Here is an 18,500-nt window from a genome sequence, read left to right as displayed (position 1 = left end):
GTGTGGATCATAAGAGTGGAAAGTAGCAAGAGGGGAATTTTAAAAGAACATAAGGATCTAGTCCATAGATATGGTCCTCACATGTAGTGAGGACATGTTGATAGGTTTTGGCCCATGGAGAGCTTGAATCTGCACTATGATTTGTAAGAAGCAGTTTGGCTGGCATATGGGGAATGAGTGGAATGTGGGCAGAATGAGTGTCCAACGTACACCCAGAGAGGCTACAATGGTGGCACAAGCCAAGGGGTGAAAGGAGCACCAGAGGGAAGTGGAAAAGCCACTAGATCACAGCCAAAGAAGGCGGGACCTAGGAGGGTGAACCAAAAAGCCTTGCCCGTGAGTGAGTTGTCGGTGCTAACAAAGGGGAAGTGGTCAAGAATTTCAAAGTTTCTTGCTTCAGTGTTAATAAACAGCTCTCACTGGGATGGGTAAGACACGAGATTAGGAGATGGAGAGTTCAACAGGGAGTTGCTAACCACTGGGCATAAAGTTACAGTCACGCAAGATGAGTAAGGTCTTGGGTCTGCCGGACCACCTTGTGCTTATGGTTAACTAGACTGTATTGTGCTTTTAAAATGTTTTAAGAAGGTAGTTCTCAGGTTAGGTATTCATACCACAATAAAATAGGGTGGGGGGGCAGAAGCAAAGAAGAAAAACAAAAAGTTCAACGTTTAGCATGTTATTTTGACTTGTGCATGAGGCTGTCATTCAAATGGAGATTGCTAGTAGGTCACCACAGTTTGTCGATTAAAAGAGACCTCTGCACTCTGTGCTGGTCACGTATATGGGTTGGTTCATTATAAGCAGTTCTTTGTAGGTTTTCTATGCCTAATTTCCCCCGTATTTCCAAAAAATGATAAGACAACCACTACTGGAAGCAACATTTCTCAAAATCCAAAGGACCAAGTGACCTCTGCCATGACAGCACTCTGAGGACTCCCTGACAGGCCCTGCATGCTGCTTTGCAAAAGCAATGCAAATCAAGGTTTGCAAAACTAACCTACCAGAGAATGTGCTGTTCCTGGATTCTGAGTGTTAGAAAGTTGTGCTATTCTTTTTTTTTTTTCCTTTTTTTTTTTTTTAAGTTGTGCTATTCTTGACTCTATTGGAGATACTCTCTTTCCCGAATTTCGTCCACTAAGCCGCACGTAAATTCCCATTTGTAGCACACAGAACACTGGATGGATAAACCACCATAACGCTGACAGTAGAGCACCACGCACCTTCCTTTCCTATCAGCCCAATGAGATGGGAGCTGAGCTCGGTTTTTTGAGAGCCGTGCTAGGGAGACAGCAGGGTCACGGGAGACGGCTATCCCATGACCCTGCCTAACTGCTTATCCTTGAGCACGGGGTAAGAGCATAATGATTTGTGAAATGACGTCATTTTTTATCAGATTGGTCTTTTTTCTTAGCCCCTCTGCCCAGTGCAAGTGACTCCTTCCCAAGCTCCAACTCCAGAAGTTGAGACTCTGTCGACACCACGGTATTGAAGTTCTACAGTAATTGATTCCAACTGTTGCAGCCGCAAAAATTGCTTTGCTAAGCAAGAGGATTTATAGATTTGGCCACATTTTGTTATCTGCGGTCCTCGTTTACTACAGATGCATTTTCCTCCCTGTTTTCCGAGATAGAGTGTATGGAACTGACATGGAAATGGTTTTAGCGATGCATTAAAGAAAAAGAAAAATCTCTCTATAGGACCCACTTAAAACTAGCATTAATTTTCCCCCTTATTTAACAGTAAGATCTTTTCATGGCAAAAAAAAAAAAAAAAAGGAAGCATAGCAATAAAGAAAGAAGTAAAAATTATTCATGAACATAGAAATGAAGATAAAAATCACCATTTTGGAATTTTTATAAAAGTTCTCTTTCTCAAGAAAGAAAATCTTGAGTTTATTTTTAATAGAATCAGAATGAGACAATTTGTGTATGCTGTTTTTCCCTGTGTTCTTTAAAATACTCCAAAAATGTTATTTTTAATGACTGTAAGATAATCAGTTAAATACTTGTACAATGGCTTATTAAACATTTTGTTATAATCTCCTAATATTTAGTTTATTTATAAAGGGCTCTTCAAAAGTAAGTGTCTGTACTTATATATTCACCTTTAAGTAATCCACAATCTATCCAAAAATTCTTAATTATAAAATTTCTATTAAGAGTAATAGGAGGGGGCACTTGGGTGGCTCAGTTGGTTCAGACTCTTGATTTCAGCTGAGGTCGTGATCTCAGGGTCCTGGGATACATCCCTGCCTTGGCTCCCTGTTCGGTGGAGAGTCAGCTTGAGATTCTCTCTCTCTCTCTCTCTCTTTGTCCCTACCCCGCCACCCTCACTCTCTCTTTCTAAAGTAAATAAAGAAATATTTTATAACAAAGAATAATAAGAGAAAAAGCAAAGCCCTGACATCTAGAATTGTATTGATGTAACATGAATATACATTTTGGAACATTTTATATATCAAAAAGTTGGCAGGTTCACAAATATTGGACTCATCTAGGGGCGCCTGGATGGCTCACTCGGTTAACTGACCATCTCTTGGTATCAGCTCAGGTCATGATCTCAGGGTCATGGGATCAAGCCCCAAGCGCTGAGTGTGGAGTCCATTTGGGACTCTCTCTCCCTCTCCCTCTGCCCCTCCCCACTGTGCTCTCTCTCTCTCTCTCTCAAATCAATCAATTGTTCAATCCTAGAAAAAAAAAAAAGAAAAGAAAAGAAATATTAGACGCATCTATATCCTTTTCCTTAGACTATCATTTTTCTGGATAAACCAAACTTTCTCTAACACATTTTCCATCAAATAGTAAAATGGTCACATAAAATGCTTACCTATCGGTGGGGCCATATGGTTCGCAATCATTTTAAGATCCTCGTTTCATAGTGTTTTGTATTGCAACAATAATGGCAAAGAATACATACCTGTCTTCTAGAAATAAAGTTTTATTTCTCCCTCCAGTTGTCCATTTGCATCAATTCATAACATTCCCTTTGTTTTCATCTTCTGTGAGAGTAGGATCAAGAAGTTTATTATTCCTATAAATGATGACTTTTGATTCTGATCCAGGTGGGACTGGGAACAGAGTTAGGTCAGTGAGGGGTCACCCGAGGAACCAATGGAATGTCCTGACGTAATGTCTGAAGTCCCCTGTAAATCCCTGCCTCCCTCAACTTGATTTCTTTTCACGTTTTGGTTTCTGCCATAAACACAGAAAAAAAACGCCTTTCTTCTATATGCTGGGAAATTCTGGCATTAGTCTGTAATTTCAATCCCTTGACCAGGAGTTGAAATATAAAAATGCAGAGATCTCTCATTGTCATTTAAGATGTATATGACAACATGTGTAAATTTGCTGATAGAATGAAGCAAAAGATGTCATGGATGCGTAAATGTCCACAACCTTCTCTCCTCTCCCTTTCGCCTCCTGACAATAATCCCATCTTTGTTTTTCCAAGAAGCTTTCTGCTTTTTGTACCACAGTTAAGGGGGGTGGGGGCATGTATAATGGGAAAGGAAGGAAATAGCAGATAAGGCATATGAAGGTGAAGATTCAAATAAAAATACATAGAAAGCTAAAAGAAAGAGCTCTAAGAGAAAAGAGGTCTTTTCAGCATGAAGACAATTGGTGATGGAGACTGAAAGTGAAGGGAAGAAAAGTTGGGGGAGCCCAAAAGCTGATACGGATAGAAATAAGTTTTCAAAGATATACTTAGGAACAGATTTTCTCAAATTCGGCATTATTGACATTTTGGACTAGATGATTTCTTGCTGTGGAGGACTGTCATGGGCATCGTAAGGATGCGAGGAAGCATCCCTGCCTCTTTCTGCTAGAAGCCAGGAGCAGCCTCCCAGTTGTAGCAAACAAAAATGTTTATAGTCCACACCAGATATTCTCTGAGGGGCAAAATTTTCCCTATTTGAGGACCACTGCTTTTTCTTTTTTTTTTTTCTTTTTTTTTTTAAGATTTAATTTATTTATTCATGAGAGACACAGAGAGAGGCAGAGACACAGGCAGAGGGAGAAGCAGGCTCCTTCAGGGAGCCCAATGGGGAACTTGATCCCAGGACCTCAGGGTCATGCCCTGGGCTGAAGGCAGATGCTCAACCCCTGAGCCACCGAGCTGTCCCAAGAACCACTGCTTAAATTTAAAAAATGCCTCTTCCCCTTTTCTCTGCTTATTAGCCTCTCTCCCCTCGGCCCCTACACAACCATCCACCTTTTGCCATTTTTTTCCAGAGACAAAGCGAACATTGAAATTGTGTCAGCAGTAGTTTTCTATTGGATTGTTTTTCCTTCAGATTGGCTGTACACGAAGACTGGACTTAAGTGGATGCCAGCTGTACTTGGTTTGGGTTGTCAATTGTTAGGCTGATATAGGACATGTATCATTATATTGATTGTGAGCCACAGCTGGACAAGGAGCAGACAAAAGAGGGCAGTGGGAAGGAAGAGCAGGAGACGCTGGTTGTAGTCCCGAATTTATCAATAACTGGGAGACAGTAGCTGGCATTTATAGGTGTTGACGTCCCTAAAATGGGGTAAGCACCAAAATTCCATTGAGATTTGATCATCTGTGATGTGATCATGATCTGGCCCTATGACAAAGGAACTATTTTCCCAGGGTCGCATATGTGAGGTCAGGACGTTTCTAGATAGCAAAGAAACGTCTATGGTAGGAAAGTCATGAGTCAGGAGGAACTTTTGTGGGCAGGAAATCATACGTGGAGAGAATACTTGCAAACCTGTCCGGTTTCAAAGCTGTCCTATATTGATCCTAACCTCTGTTCTTACCTCTGTCTTAGCAGAAGCTGTCAGCTTAGTCCATTGTGCATCCCTTTTCTCAAAATATCTTGAATTTGACCATGAACCTCAAAGTAGAAGAGGATTCTTTCTGTTGGTGTTCTGGTGGGAGCCCTTATATTTCTGTAAAATAAAAGATACGAATTCTGTGTATTGGTATTGGGGAATTGCACCGTCAGAGGAAAACGTAGAGGGGGGTTTTTCTGGCTCTTTATAATTAGGATCTCAGCTTTGAGAGCTACAGATGACCTTATTCTCTTCACTTGTCACCATATGATGGCAGCAGATTTAACAATTAGGCCAAAAACTTCAAGAGCATTTTAAAAGCTATTTTGTTATTCACAGATTTGGGGCAAGGCTCCCTGTGGACTTGTAATATCAGAGGGAGAAAAATGGACTGAAGTCACAGGGGACTGGTGTTGTGGAATGTCACTGTAGCATCCAAGACCCATCTTTGTTTTGACATCCTGTTTGAAAGCTTTCTTACATCATGAAAAAAACATGTTTCCTATCCATTAGTTGTCTGTCGATGGAAGGTGTTGAACTCGGATGTGATTCTAACCTCTGTTTGGTCTTCCCAGTGTTTCCACGATTGAAAGGAGGAGGCCAGAAACAACTCCGAACTTCTGCTTGCAATTTCAGAAGACAGACGATCCCTCAAAATTGCCTCTTTATTAAGACGATTATTCAATTAAAGCCATTCCCTTTCTTTCTTAACAATTTTAAGTTTTATAGCTTTTTTCCCTCCATTTTTAAAACAGAGGAAATAAATAAATAAATAAATAAATAAATAAATAAATAAATAAATAATAAATCACAGAGGAATATTTTGCAGTTTTTCAAAAGTACTCTTGGTCAAGGGAATAATAATGATTATTTTTTTATATTGGAGCATTAGTGAGTCAGAGCTTTGTAATCATTCACGGAACAGCACAGGATTAGCAAGATAGGAATTCAGCAGGGGATTAAGCAGAAAGCCTAATCATTTCCCAGAGTCCAACGAATCCTGAATCTTTCTGGAGGTTGAAAATATTTGATGAACTCATTTTTTAAGAATTATTTTTAGCGCTTGCTGATATTTCCCAAGGAGAAGCATAAAGATTCAGTTATAAGCTGCAGCCTTCTGCCCTAGGAATTCAGTGTTGTTACCCTGTTAACCTGGTACCTGGTACCCTGCAAACCCTTACCAACAGGAAAGCTTTGGACACAAAGAGGGAATGATCTAAATCTCAACAACTAGAGTATCTGACAGGATGAATTAACAAAGGTAGATGGAATGGGATGAGAAATGATGAGCAAAATACTACTTTCCTTTTCCAAAATGGAAGTGATTAATTTACTCTCATAATTAGGAAAGTATTTCATGCTTACTATAAATAATTAATTCATTACAGAAAAAATAAAATCAGGAATGTAAAAATGGCCTGTATTCGTTACACAACAATAATCATGCTTACAAGTTAGTGTATATCCATACTTACAAGTAAATACTAACTTAAAAAATTATGAGGGTCCCAATAGGCATTCTCAGTTGTTACCTTTTTTTAACCTAATAATTTTCATAAATACCTTCTCATATTTATAAAGATCATTATAAAATATTTTAATCATGGTTTATTTTTCCACTGAATAGATAAATATTATATAATGGTTCAGAGCAAGAGTTTTGGAAGCAGATAAATCTGGATTTGAGTCCAGGCTCTGCTGATTAAAAAATAAGTATCCTTCATATTTAGCTTACTCTCTCCAAATCAGTTTGTTCTGGTTTTGTTTTTGTTTTTTGTTTTTGTTTTGTTTTGTTTTGTTTTAACTGAAGAAGAAGGTAATAGAGATAATAATATAATTTGTAGACTGTTGATTGTGAAAATGAAAAGACATAAATAAGTGCCTTGATTATTATTATCTACAATATTTAGCACGTTGCGTGGGTTCAATAGACGTTAAGTATTTTTGCATAATTTATTTAGCCAATCCTCTCTACGTTTGGGTTGTTTCCATGTTCTCTATTATCTCTAACACTGGAGAATCTTTGTGAAACCAAATTTATGTACTTGTCTGATTATTTCTGTAGGATAAATCCCTTAATGTAAATTTCAAAGGCATAGGGTTCTTTTTTCTTTTAACTGAAAAAATTCTATGTTTTAGGACTTTGCTTCTTCTGGCCACATTTCCTCATGCCCAAAAGGTGGGCCATTTTGAAATCCTATTAGCATTATAGAGGGATGAAAGATTTGTCTTACCCCATTTGAACAGTTAAGATAGTATTTTTTTTATTATGAGCTGTGTAAGTGAGAAAAGTCTTCAAATCATGTAAAAAATCATTATAAGCCACTAAAAGACTCTTCTAGTGGTCTTAAGAGATTGTAATGTCTCTTTTAAAACATTTTAAAACGACAATGAAAGCCAAGCTCCTTGCTAAACAATTTCCAGAGAAACATTTATATTCTCCCAAAATAATAATTTCTATAACTTAATAGCATGATTTTTAGTCCTATTATTAAATTGAATGTAGTAATTTTAATGTTGTTTAAAAAAAAAAAAACTATCCCTTTCAAGGGTCTATGAATACTGGAGCAGCACAGGGCCTACAGCAGACACAGTACAGACTTCAGAATAAGGTAAACCAGCTCCAGGTCCCATCTATCATGTATGTATTAGTCCTATGACCTTGAAACGCACAATGAAATCTTTATTACTCATTTCTACGTGGGGAAAATTATACTCCAATGGACACCTCTTCACATTTGCTAGTTCAGTAGCCCTCCTCTTCTGTTGACAGAAGTCTTCTTTTATTGGGGAAACACCACCAACCCTCACCGCCAACTTAACACGACCTCCATTTTGGTCTTCTTCTAGCCCCTCCCTTGTCCCAGGGTTGTTCGTGTGATGTAGACTTGATCAGTCTTAGTCTCCATCTCCTTAGCTATGAAGATTGGCTCCAGGATGGTCACATGCCCATGCCAGGTTAACCAGCATCCTCTGAGTTACTCAAGTGATTTAAGCCCAGAAGACCCAGTTGTGTATTCCATCCCGCTGCGCATGAAATGATGCCACAACATGAAGAGAAAGAGAGAAGAAAGGAGGGAGAGAGAAAGGATAGTATCTGAGACTCACATTTGTTAAGGCCTGAGACACTCCTAGAACTCTCAGCTGCATGAGACCCTCAACTCCCATATACTTTTAACATGGTTTTCATTATGACTCTGTCGCTTGCAATGCAAAGAATCCTAATGCAAACATCCTATCCCTTAGGGTGTTGTTGTGTGTTGACTGAGATAATATATAAAGTATCCAGCGTAACACCTTCCAAATGTTCATTGCTTTCTTTTCCTTATCTGAAGTACTCACTCCTTTTCACTACTGATCAAGCTCACTGAGAGAGTGGGTGACCTATCTTGTTGGATGGAGATCAAAGGGCCCAGAACACTTCACTCAAGGAGAAGGCTGTTGGCATATCCAGGAAGGGTTCAAGATGAGGGGGCTCCTCAGTGAGTGGAGTTCCTTCCTCTGCTTTGGCTCCTCTTACCTCAAGAAGCAGCAATCTCAAGTTTAATTTTCAGCCACAACTGTATCCGAATCAAGTGCTTTTATCAGACCACGTGGCACATCTCCTCTCCCAGAATCCTGAATAGCATAGCTTTCATTTACTTTGGCAAATCAACTAAACTCAGAGCTGTTTCTATTCAGAGAAATGGCGACACTGAGTCAAAGCAAGCCTTTGGATTTGACTAATTCTTTCTGAAAATCATCACATGTCTTTGAGGACCCTTGTAGACTCACTTGGTAAGTAAACTTAGTCCTTGTTTTCCTTTTTCAGTTCTAAATTATTCAGCAATTAAATCTTCACTACTTGAATATTTTATCCCGGCAATATTTATTATAGTTATTGTCCAAAGAAAAGGCTGGACTTGAGTAATTTTACAGATGACTGTTTAAGAAACTAAAAGAATAACAACAACTAATATGAAAGGAAAAGTGTGGCACAATGGAATTCCTCTGGAATTTCAGTATTGATACTGCCATTTATTAGTTGAGTGACTTTAGAAAATCTCCCTTAACCTCCATGGATCATGGATCCTAACTAATATGAGACAATTGAAAATATTCCTTCTGGCTCTAGCATTTAGTGATATTATGATTTCACACAATAAAAAAAAAATCGTGCAAGTTCCAACCTTCTGGATCATTCGGTAGTTGGTATCTGTTTTATTATCAGACACGATATTCTCACAGAAGACCACATCTACGTGTTTTCCTAAGACAATTCTAGGTTCCTGTAGAAAAGAAATAGGGTCTGGTCAGGAGCCTGAGGTTGTGACTTGTGTGACTTTGGACTAATAATTTCTCTCTGTGGGATTTTGTTTCCTCATTTGGGACAAAACAGGTTTGTACAAAAACAGTGTTTTCACTTATATTCTAACCAAAGATTGCTTTTGCAAAGGAAAGTGTCAAATAAAGACTGCAGATGGCTTTGGTCCAGGCAGGAGCAGAGGGAAAAGCATCCCTCAATCTTCCTTCTGCTCCTGACCATGATCTTTGAGGCATCCCATAGACATTAGGGCTTCTCAGAAACAAATTTTGAGAAATCTAAAGTCCCTTCAATTATACAATTCCATGATTCCATGAGAAAAAAAAAGAAGAAAAAGAAAGAAAGAAAGAAAGAAAGAAAGAAAGAAAGAAAGAAAGAAAGAAGAAAGAAAGAAGAAAGAAAGAGAGAAGAAAGAAAGAGAGAGAGAGAGAAAGAAAGAAGAAAAAGAAAGAAAGAAAGAAAGAAAGAAAGAAAGAAAGAAAGAAAGAAAGAAAGAAAGAAAGAAAGAAAGAAAGAAAGAAAGAAGGAAGGAAGGAAGGAAGGAAGGAAGGAAGAAAGAAATGCTAATTTGGTTCATTTCCTTCTGTGACGTCTATTAGACGAAGACAGCTCACAAAGTTTTACACGTGGCATTGTTCCTCAAGTTTGAGTTTATATAGTTTCTGTTTTTATGGGAATGTCTAAGAGTATCCCCTTATGTACTTTAATGTCATGAATTGAAGTTTTAAAACTTTAATAACGATTGCTTTTGCTTATTTCTATTTTCTCTTTATTGTTTTTTTATGCTACACATTCCTACCTGGAGATCTTTTTGGGTGAATGGAATATGGTGCCATATGGAAGGTAAACAACAACCCTAGTTACCCTGGGACTGTCCTGATGTTAGCGCTGAGAGTCCCTCACCCTGGGGAATCCCTTCGTCCTGGGCAGACCAGGAGGGTTGACCACCATTATTGCCAGTCATCTTGTTGAGGAAGGAAATAGTGAGAATTTTTAAAAACCTGATTGACAGTCTTATCATTTTAAAGCTATGAAGGAGTAGGCAAAGGAAAGAGGCATTCACCCTTTGGTCGGTGAACCTGGCACATTGGCCTTGCCTGCTGGAACAGCCTTGCTGCGGCGTGGGCTCACCCTCAGCACATCCGGGGATGCCGTAGGTCTGCTTCTCAACACGGGCTGCTTGCTCTCCCCAGGACCACTGGGCTTCTTCACCCCCACCCCCAGAATTGTAAAAAGGCACTAATTTGCTATTACTGCCGTAACAAATTATGACAAGTGCAGTGGCTTAGAACAGCACAAGAGCATTATCTTGCAGTTCTAGAGGTCTATCATGGGTATCATGGGGCTAAAATTAAAGTGTTGGGAGGGCTGCATTTCCTATGGGGGAGAATCTGCTCCCTTGCCTTGTCCAGTTTCCAGAGGAGGCTCGTGTTCCTTGGGTCATACTACCCTGCCTCCCCCTGCAAAGCCAGCAATGTTGCATCTCTCTCTGTCTTTCCTCCATAGTCACATCTGCCTCTTATTCTTTTCCACCTCTCCCTTCCCCATTTATGGACCCCTGTGATTACATTAAGTGCACCCTAGCAATCCAGGATAATCCTCTTATTTTGAGGCCAACTGAACAGCAAACTTAATCCCATATTCAACCTTAACCCCTCTATGCTGTGTATGTAGTACAACATAGTCACAGGCTCCCGAGATGGGGATGTAGGCATTTGGGAGAACTACTGTTCTGCTGGCTCTGCTGCCTCAAATTGTTGAGGGCTCTTTTGTTGACAATAGGAACCTCGGCTTACTGTTATTACCGAGACCGACTCATAACACTTGCTACGTATCTAGGGGAATTACATAATTTATCACTCAAATCAGGATATTTTTGCAAGTGAAAGAGGCCCTCTAAGTAATTCCTACGGGAAGACAGACATAAATGGTTCTAGTCCAGGCAAAGTAGGACACCTGGTGACAGTGCATAGTATACATTCCACATGTATTTGTTGAATGTGATATCATCTATAGACCTTTGTCGAATGTTCAGTTACACACTAAGTGGTCTGGGATTCTGAAACACACAAGCAAGCTGGGTAGAAAAGATTGCACCATGCAATACTAAGTAAGCTAAATTTTCAGGTGCACATTATAAAGCATAATATAGAAAAGATAGGATATCAGTGAAGGCTGGTGTTTAGTGAAAGTAACATGGAGGAGATGAAAGCCTGAGAATAAGATAACAATACTAAGGAAGGTTTAATGAAAATAATTTCCCATAAATTACACTCAAGTTCCTGTATTGTATTCTAAACTTATTTGAATACATAAATGTTACAAGGCTGACACTGTCTTGTATCCTCCTTCTTTTACTTAAAATATAAGCAAGCCAAAAAAAAAAAATATATATATATATAAGCAAGCCTTCATTTTCCATCACTGTTTTTGTCAGTATTTCAATAACTAGGAGCCTTTAATAAATGATATTAATATGGCTTCCAACACTTGACAAGCATAAACAATTCTGTCATGGATATTTCTGAACGATGGTTCTTATTCTTTTTTAGATTAGGGATATATTATTAACCCAATCCTAAAAGCAAGAAAATGGGTATGCTTGAGGCAAATTGAAGGGTAAGACATTCCAGATGAGACCACATAGGTCTACAGCAGATGAATAATGGCTCCCCAAAGAGGTCTGTGTCCTAATCCCCAGATCCTAAAAATGTTACCCTACGTGGCAAAAGAGACTTTGTAAATTAAAGATCTTGCAATGGGAAGATTCCCTCCTGGATTATCTGGGTGGCCTCAGCATAATCACAAGTCTCCTCATAAAAGGGAGGCAAGAGAGTTAGTCAAAGCAGATGCTGTGGAAAGAGAAGCAAGTCAGTCAAGAAGACGTGATAACACCATGCTGCCTACTGGCTTTGAGGTGGAGCCATGGGACGCGGAACGCACACAGCCTCTAGAAGGCAAAGACAAAGAAACAGATTCTCTCCAACAGCCTCCGGTGGGGCCTGCCCTGTTGACATCTTTCCTTTAGCCGAATGAGGCTGATTTTGGACTTAACAACCTCTAGAACTGCAAAATAATAAATCTGTGTTGTTTTAAGTCACTACGTTTGTGGTAATTTGTCAGAGTAGCAGTAGGAATCTAATACAAGTCCATATCCTGGCCACAGAGTTAGGGATGAGGGTGGTGTCACACATCGCTGGAAGATCAGCCTCATGAGCAGAGTGCTCTGGGGAAGCAAATCCACAAAGAGCAAAGATGGGGCAGAGGCAGGGCATGGAGGAAAGGGTTTCAGCAACACTCGGATGGATTCAAGTCCAAAGTCCACTATCAACTCTGGTAACCTGGCCCGTTGTTTTGTAAGATTGGGACGAAACAACTGACCTTCTAGGCATTTCTGAAAATTAGGCAGAAAATTGTAATAGTCAAAAGCATGAGCTTTGGAGCTGTAGTGAGCTTAGCTCAAGTCCTTTATTCGACTGCCAACTACTTATTATGTGGATTTAACTGTGTTATTTACCTTTCTAATGTTTTCATGGTTCTAAGTAAGGTTTAGGAAGCTGCTAGGAGGATGAAATATATATAATGCAATATAATGCAGTTAATACAAATTAAATATAAATTATATGTAATGAGATAATGAGTCAATTCTCAATACATGCCAAGTCTCTACCCTTGGGAGGAGGGAATGTACAAGTGTTCATGTTTTCATGTATTCATTAGTTCTTGGATTTCTACCCCAGTATAGGTACTTTTAAAGTACTCAAGCTGCAGCAGAGCATAAAAGATACGTACTCTGCCCTTATGGCACATATATTCTGATTCCCTTTTCTTATTTGTTGAAAATGAGTCTGATTTTCCAATAAGCTCACCTTCCTGAAGTGACTGTTTTAACCTAAAGTGTGAGGCTCTTCAAAGAGACGTTCGATCAGTAGTTTGGGGGAGCTCTCATGGTAACAAACTACCGCGTTCCGCTGCAGAAGCGCTACTGCCCCCTGTGCACCTCCACCGGCACCAGGTTAAGGACATATTAGAGAAAGTGACTTTCAAGACTTTCTTATTTATAATGTAACCCCAGAAATATTTTTCCTCTGTGTGTGACCTTAGGTTCACGGTACTTGCCCAAAGAACTGGATAATGAACTTTTTTTTTTTTTTTTTTTTTTTTATGTGACAGTTGGAAAAGCACAGGGATATTTATTTCCACTCCTCATAGGGCTGAAAAAGGTAGTAGTGATTGGACTGGGCTGAAGAGATCATACTGTTATAATGAAGGAAGCTCAACTAGTAGGGGGTGTAATGAATGTAAGCCTGAAGTGAATGAATCATTATAAAATGTACACTCCATCTCCACAATGAGTCTATTTTATTAAAATAATCTCTAGCATAATGTTGTCCTCTCTTGGCTTTCCCCCACTGTGAATCTATCCATGATTCCACCGTCACAAATCTTGTCCCCTGAGGACAGATCCATAATGAGAGTGAAGGGTTTGATTATTTGCTTTTAATAACTCTGCCTCCAAAACCCTACTTAATGCAGCAGAGATTCTATATTGAAGAACATGCCAGAATTATTGGAGGATCAATCAAAATTGGCAATTAATCATAATCACAGCCAGTAATCATAGCTGCAATTACCAATTGATTAATTAGGACAGCTCTTGAAATGCCAGTAGAAATTTAACATCATATTAGATTCAGCCCAATAACCATAAACTTCTACAATTACTTTCCAGCTTACCGTAATTTATGTCATATTTCTTTCTATTATTAGCTGCTATATTTATTTATTCATCATTTTATTTGAGCAGACCAAGCTCTTTCACTGTTTTTTTTTTTTTTTTAATGTTGGGAATCTATTAAAATATGTTTAAGTCGTGGCATTAAATAAATCTAGTGTCAGTGCCAGGCAAATATTTGCAAATTTAGGACATCTATTTGCATTGCTTTTCAGGCCAGGAATTATATTTTTTTCCAAAAAAAACAAATGGGATGTAAGTATATTTTACATATTGGAAATCGGATAATGCTGGTATATTAGATTTATGTGTGCAAAGTATCTTCTAGTTTATTGACCAACTTTTGCAGACTCGGCACGGGAAATTTTATGCAACCTTCTTCAAGTGATAAGTATAAAGCAAGGAGTCACCAGAACTGCCTAATATGGGCGGACATCCTAACATTGGTGAAAATACACCTTAAGGAAATTCAGAGAGGTCTACTGTAAATAGAGCAGGGGATTTGTCAGGAAGAAGTCAGCATGTGTTTACTTCTTTGTTTTAAGACTGGATTATATTGAGCCAGTGCAGCTCACCACCACTTAAATCATATTTCCATTCAACAAACAGCTTTTAAATACTTACTCTGCAAAATATGCTAGGTACTGGAGGAGGCACAGAGTCGCACTGAGCTTCCTTTCTTACCTTCAGCTCACAGTCCAATAAAGGAGTTAAAACGTGGACCCCTGAATAGGAAGAACAAAATCAACTGTGAAGAAGGGTTTTTGACCAAATAGGAAAAAAAAAAAAAAAAAAGAAAGCCATTTGCCAAGATTGACTGCTTTTTCATGGACCTCCTGCGTCTTCAAATCTATTTGCGAAATCAAAGATAAAATTTTAATTATCTGCATCTTGAAATTGTGTTTATTCAAAGATTAATTCTTCTCTTCCAAATCCCCATGTTCAAATCCCTCAAATTTCTTAACCTTAGTTTATCATCAACTCGATCTTGTGTCTCAAGCACAGAAAATTTCTTAACTCCTGATTGTAACAGCTGATGACGGGACAAAGCAAAGCCACTTTCTTCAGAGGCATAAAAGGCAGAAACACCTCACCAGGTATATCCACCATATTACATTGATAGCATTAACTTGAAGCAAATAATGAGGCAGATTTTAGGGGCGTAAGTTTTATTCTGCTATTGGTTTCTCATAACTAGGAGACGTCCTTTGTGTGATACACACCATCTGGGCCTTTCCCATATGACCGTGGGAGGAAGGTACGGTCTACATGAGTAAATAATGCTCCCCTGGCCCCTGCTGCATTTGCAACTAACTATGCACTGCGGCACCGTGCGGAATAACTCTGACTCATCTTCAAGGGGGTTAATTCAAACTCCAGAATCAGGAGCTGTTCAAACAGTAATAGACATTTATGAAGACTGCATTACAGTGAAAATTTTGATAGCATTGTGGATTACATCCATATTAATAGCAAATTACCTTAGCAAGGATAATAGCATTCCGCAATGAACACCCAAGGAATTAGGGACTATTAGCCATGTCCTCAAAAGCACTGTCTGCCTCTTAAGAGGTAAATTCTGAAAAAAATGGAGACTATGAGCCTAGTACATTCTTAGACATTCCAGTGCTGCCAACCCACTCTGAGTTCTATCAGTACAGCCTCCAGTTGGCTAAGCCATGCAAATTCCAAAGCTCCTGGGAGGAGAGTAAGGGGGGGCAGGCATACACATTGTACAAGTGCTGTTGATTCAACTCCCATTTCTCTCTGTACAACTCAAGGCAATATCCCTTCAGTGAAGCAATCTTTCAAAAAGAAAAGGAGAAGAGTCTGCTTTTAAACATCATTCTAAACATCATCCCTTTAATGGATGAGATGTCACGGTCTCCTGGCAAGTGAATACTTCAGTGGCATAGTACTTTGATTTGCAACAGTTATAAAACAGCTATTCCGAGAGCAGAGTTAATTACGGGGAGTAAGCAGTTTTGAGGTACTAATTTATATTGCAATGCTTTGGTTGGCATAAAAGAGAAGGCTGTCATAAGTAACCCTCCTCCCCCCTCCCCAAATGGATTGTTGCAAATTCCACAGCAAGGGTTCCATTAGGATATTAACTTAAGATAAAGCCAAGACATGATCTGAGTAGACCTTGGCTGAGCTCAACAGGCCCACCTTGTGACTATGACATTGGTATTGAAGACAGCTAGAAGGGCAGGTGGGGTATGCTGAGAAGGTTTGGTGGCCATGCCCATGTTTTGAATGTCCAAAGGGTCATGAATAACTGTTGTATCATCTACATGCTGAGGCTTCAGGTTTATAAATCTCCATGTTGCATTAAACTGAAACAATTGACAACATCCCTTTAGAGCATGCCATTTATTGACAGCATTGATGATAATGGTGATGGTGATGGCATTGCAAGGATGTGGGGAAAAAATCTTACCCGGAGTAACTGGGAATAGAGATTGTATCATTGGAGCCCTCATGAAATACTTGCTTAGGTATGTCTTTCTTTCCCTATAGAGAATGCATAATCTCTGAAGAGCAGAGCAGAATTCTTTTTATTGATAAAATTATTGATAATCTTATCCACTGTTTGGCTCAAGGAAGGGGTTGGGTTGTAACTCCTCTCTTACAGGTAGGCCTTTGGATGTACAGAAACGTGCTCTGCCTCCTGCCAGCTTCTCAGGATGCTCTTGGAATTAAAAAAAAAAAAAAGTCAGGTGGCTCTGTGGCGCAATGGATAGCGCATTGGACTTCTAGTGACAAAAAAAAAAAAAGTCCTTTGATAAAGGTCAAACTTCTTTCCATAGCCATGTTACCTCACCCTTCTCCCCTTGACTGAACCCAACTGTAAGTCTAAGATCATGGAGTCCAGGTAAAACAGTATGAACCAGCCCAGCCCGTCCTAGGAAACACACAAAATGGCACATAAAGGGGAACGGTGGATGGGGTGGAAGAGTAAAATGAGAGGATAACCAACCAATGTATCATACAGGATTTGTGTGAGAACGAAATTGGATTATAGGAGAGTGTTTTTAAATGATGAGCTAACACACACCAATATTAGTGTTGTTACAGTTAACGGTGTTACTATCAATAGCAGGAAGATGAAATGAAAAGTCTTGGTAATGTAATGTTCTATATGCCAACTAAAAATTCAGAAAAAGAAGTCAGATCACATCAACTGCCAGATTGAGGCGGAGTCCTTCATGATTCAATGAGGTCGGTGTCCTGCTCAATGGAGCCCATACAGCCACCCCATGAAAAACAGGCAGATTCCTTTTATTTCTGTACTTTCACAATGACTGTTCAACCCCAACTACTTCCCACTGCTCCACTTCCTCTGTTTAGCTTTATTCACTTGCAAATAATTTGTGAATTTATCAGTATGCTGCTACTTACTTGGTCTGTCATTCCTAGTTTCCAATAGGTGTCCAGAGAGTAAAGGAGCAAGGATTCATAACTGACAGACATTTTCACAGATAGCGAGGAGAGAGCCTACTTTTTAATGAAAGGTGAGTCAAAAAAGTCTTGCTTTTTCTTCCCACCTTCTCTTTATAAAAGATGAGTCAGGCCTTGAAGAACTTTCCCCCGATGTTGTGAGATTTACTGGGCCTCCACTGGGAGGAATATACAGCCCCCATCCTACCGATGCAGGAGTTGATCTATGTGCCTTACTTTGGCCCCGGGATGTGATTGGATACACCCTGGACATGACTGAGCACAAGCTTTAAGAACCAGGGAAGATTTAAGAGCCAGCCATCTTGCTCTTTCTCTCTGCGACGCAAAAGCTCATGTCTCAAGTAGGAGCCACTTCTTCACCCAGAATCTTGGAACAAAGACAACTTATGCGAGAGTGAAGAACGACAGCTGATCTGGAGCCACCACCATGTAACAAGAATGAGAAATGGACTGTTGTGTGTGTAAGCCAGTGAGATTTTTAAAGTGTCATTGCTGCATAACTTAGCAAAATCTGACTGACATGATCAAAAAATCACAAACTATAAACTAGTTTTTATATAAGCTCTAATAGATATTTCAAGGCTGTTTCATTGGAAGTATTATCAAATCCTTAAATCATTTCTTTCCCTCCTATTTCTCTACGACTTTTAATCTACTCTTTGCAGTGCAGGCCTTCCTCCTCACTCATGACTTCTATCCCTAGAACCAAGAACATTTAACCCTCTGAATATTTTATAAATCTTATCTATGCTTCTAAATTATCTCACCTATCTGCTCTTTCTGCTTTGGCCGTAGGGCTGTAGAGGTTGTCCTGGAGAAGCCACAAAATCTCATATACCTAACTAATTACACAGTATTTGTATTTAAGTAAATGATAGTGTTGGATGTATTTCACATTTGCTTATTATCTTTCCATTCTAAAAACCCAAGTTCTTCCCTGTTTACCAGGTTTTAGTCTCACAAGTAACTTTAAGGCAACACTTTGAACTATTTATATTCTTTTTAGAGAGAGAGAGTATATGCATGTGAACAGGGGGTAGGGGAGAGCACAGAGCCCAGTGTAGGAGCTCTACACAATCTCATGACATGGAGATCATGAGTTAGGTGAAATGAAGAGTCAGACTCTCAAACAACGGAGCCATTCAGACACCCCAAAACTTCAAACTACGTAATGGGCGCTCTTCCGGGTATC

The 18,500-nt window shown here is 39.3% G+C and overlaps 1 long non-coding RNA gene across 1 annotated transcript; it reads left to right on the top strand.

Annotated features, from left to right (window-relative positions):
- Positions 1-8,493: 8,493 nt before the first annotated feature.
- LOC119864117 lies at positions 8,494-17,807 on the top strand. Its single transcript, XR_005372933.1, has 3 exons — positions 8,494-8,582; positions 9,914-9,951; positions 17,267-17,807. It is a non-coding gene; the product is annotated as an uncharacterized LOC119864117 (long non-coding RNA).
- Positions 17,808-18,500: the final 693 nt, after the last annotated feature.

The sequence above is a fragment of the Canis lupus genome, chromosome 18 (genome assembly GCF_011100685.1).
Source record: "Canis lupus familiaris isolate Mischka breed German Shepherd chromosome 18, alternate assembly UU_Cfam_GSD_1.0, whole genome shotgun sequence".
Lineage (NCBI taxonomy): Eukaryota > Metazoa > Chordata > Mammalia > Carnivora > Canidae > Canis > Canis lupus.
The sequence above is the reverse complement of the archived record's forward strand: the minus strand, read 5'-3'. Positions and strand labels throughout refer to the sequence as shown.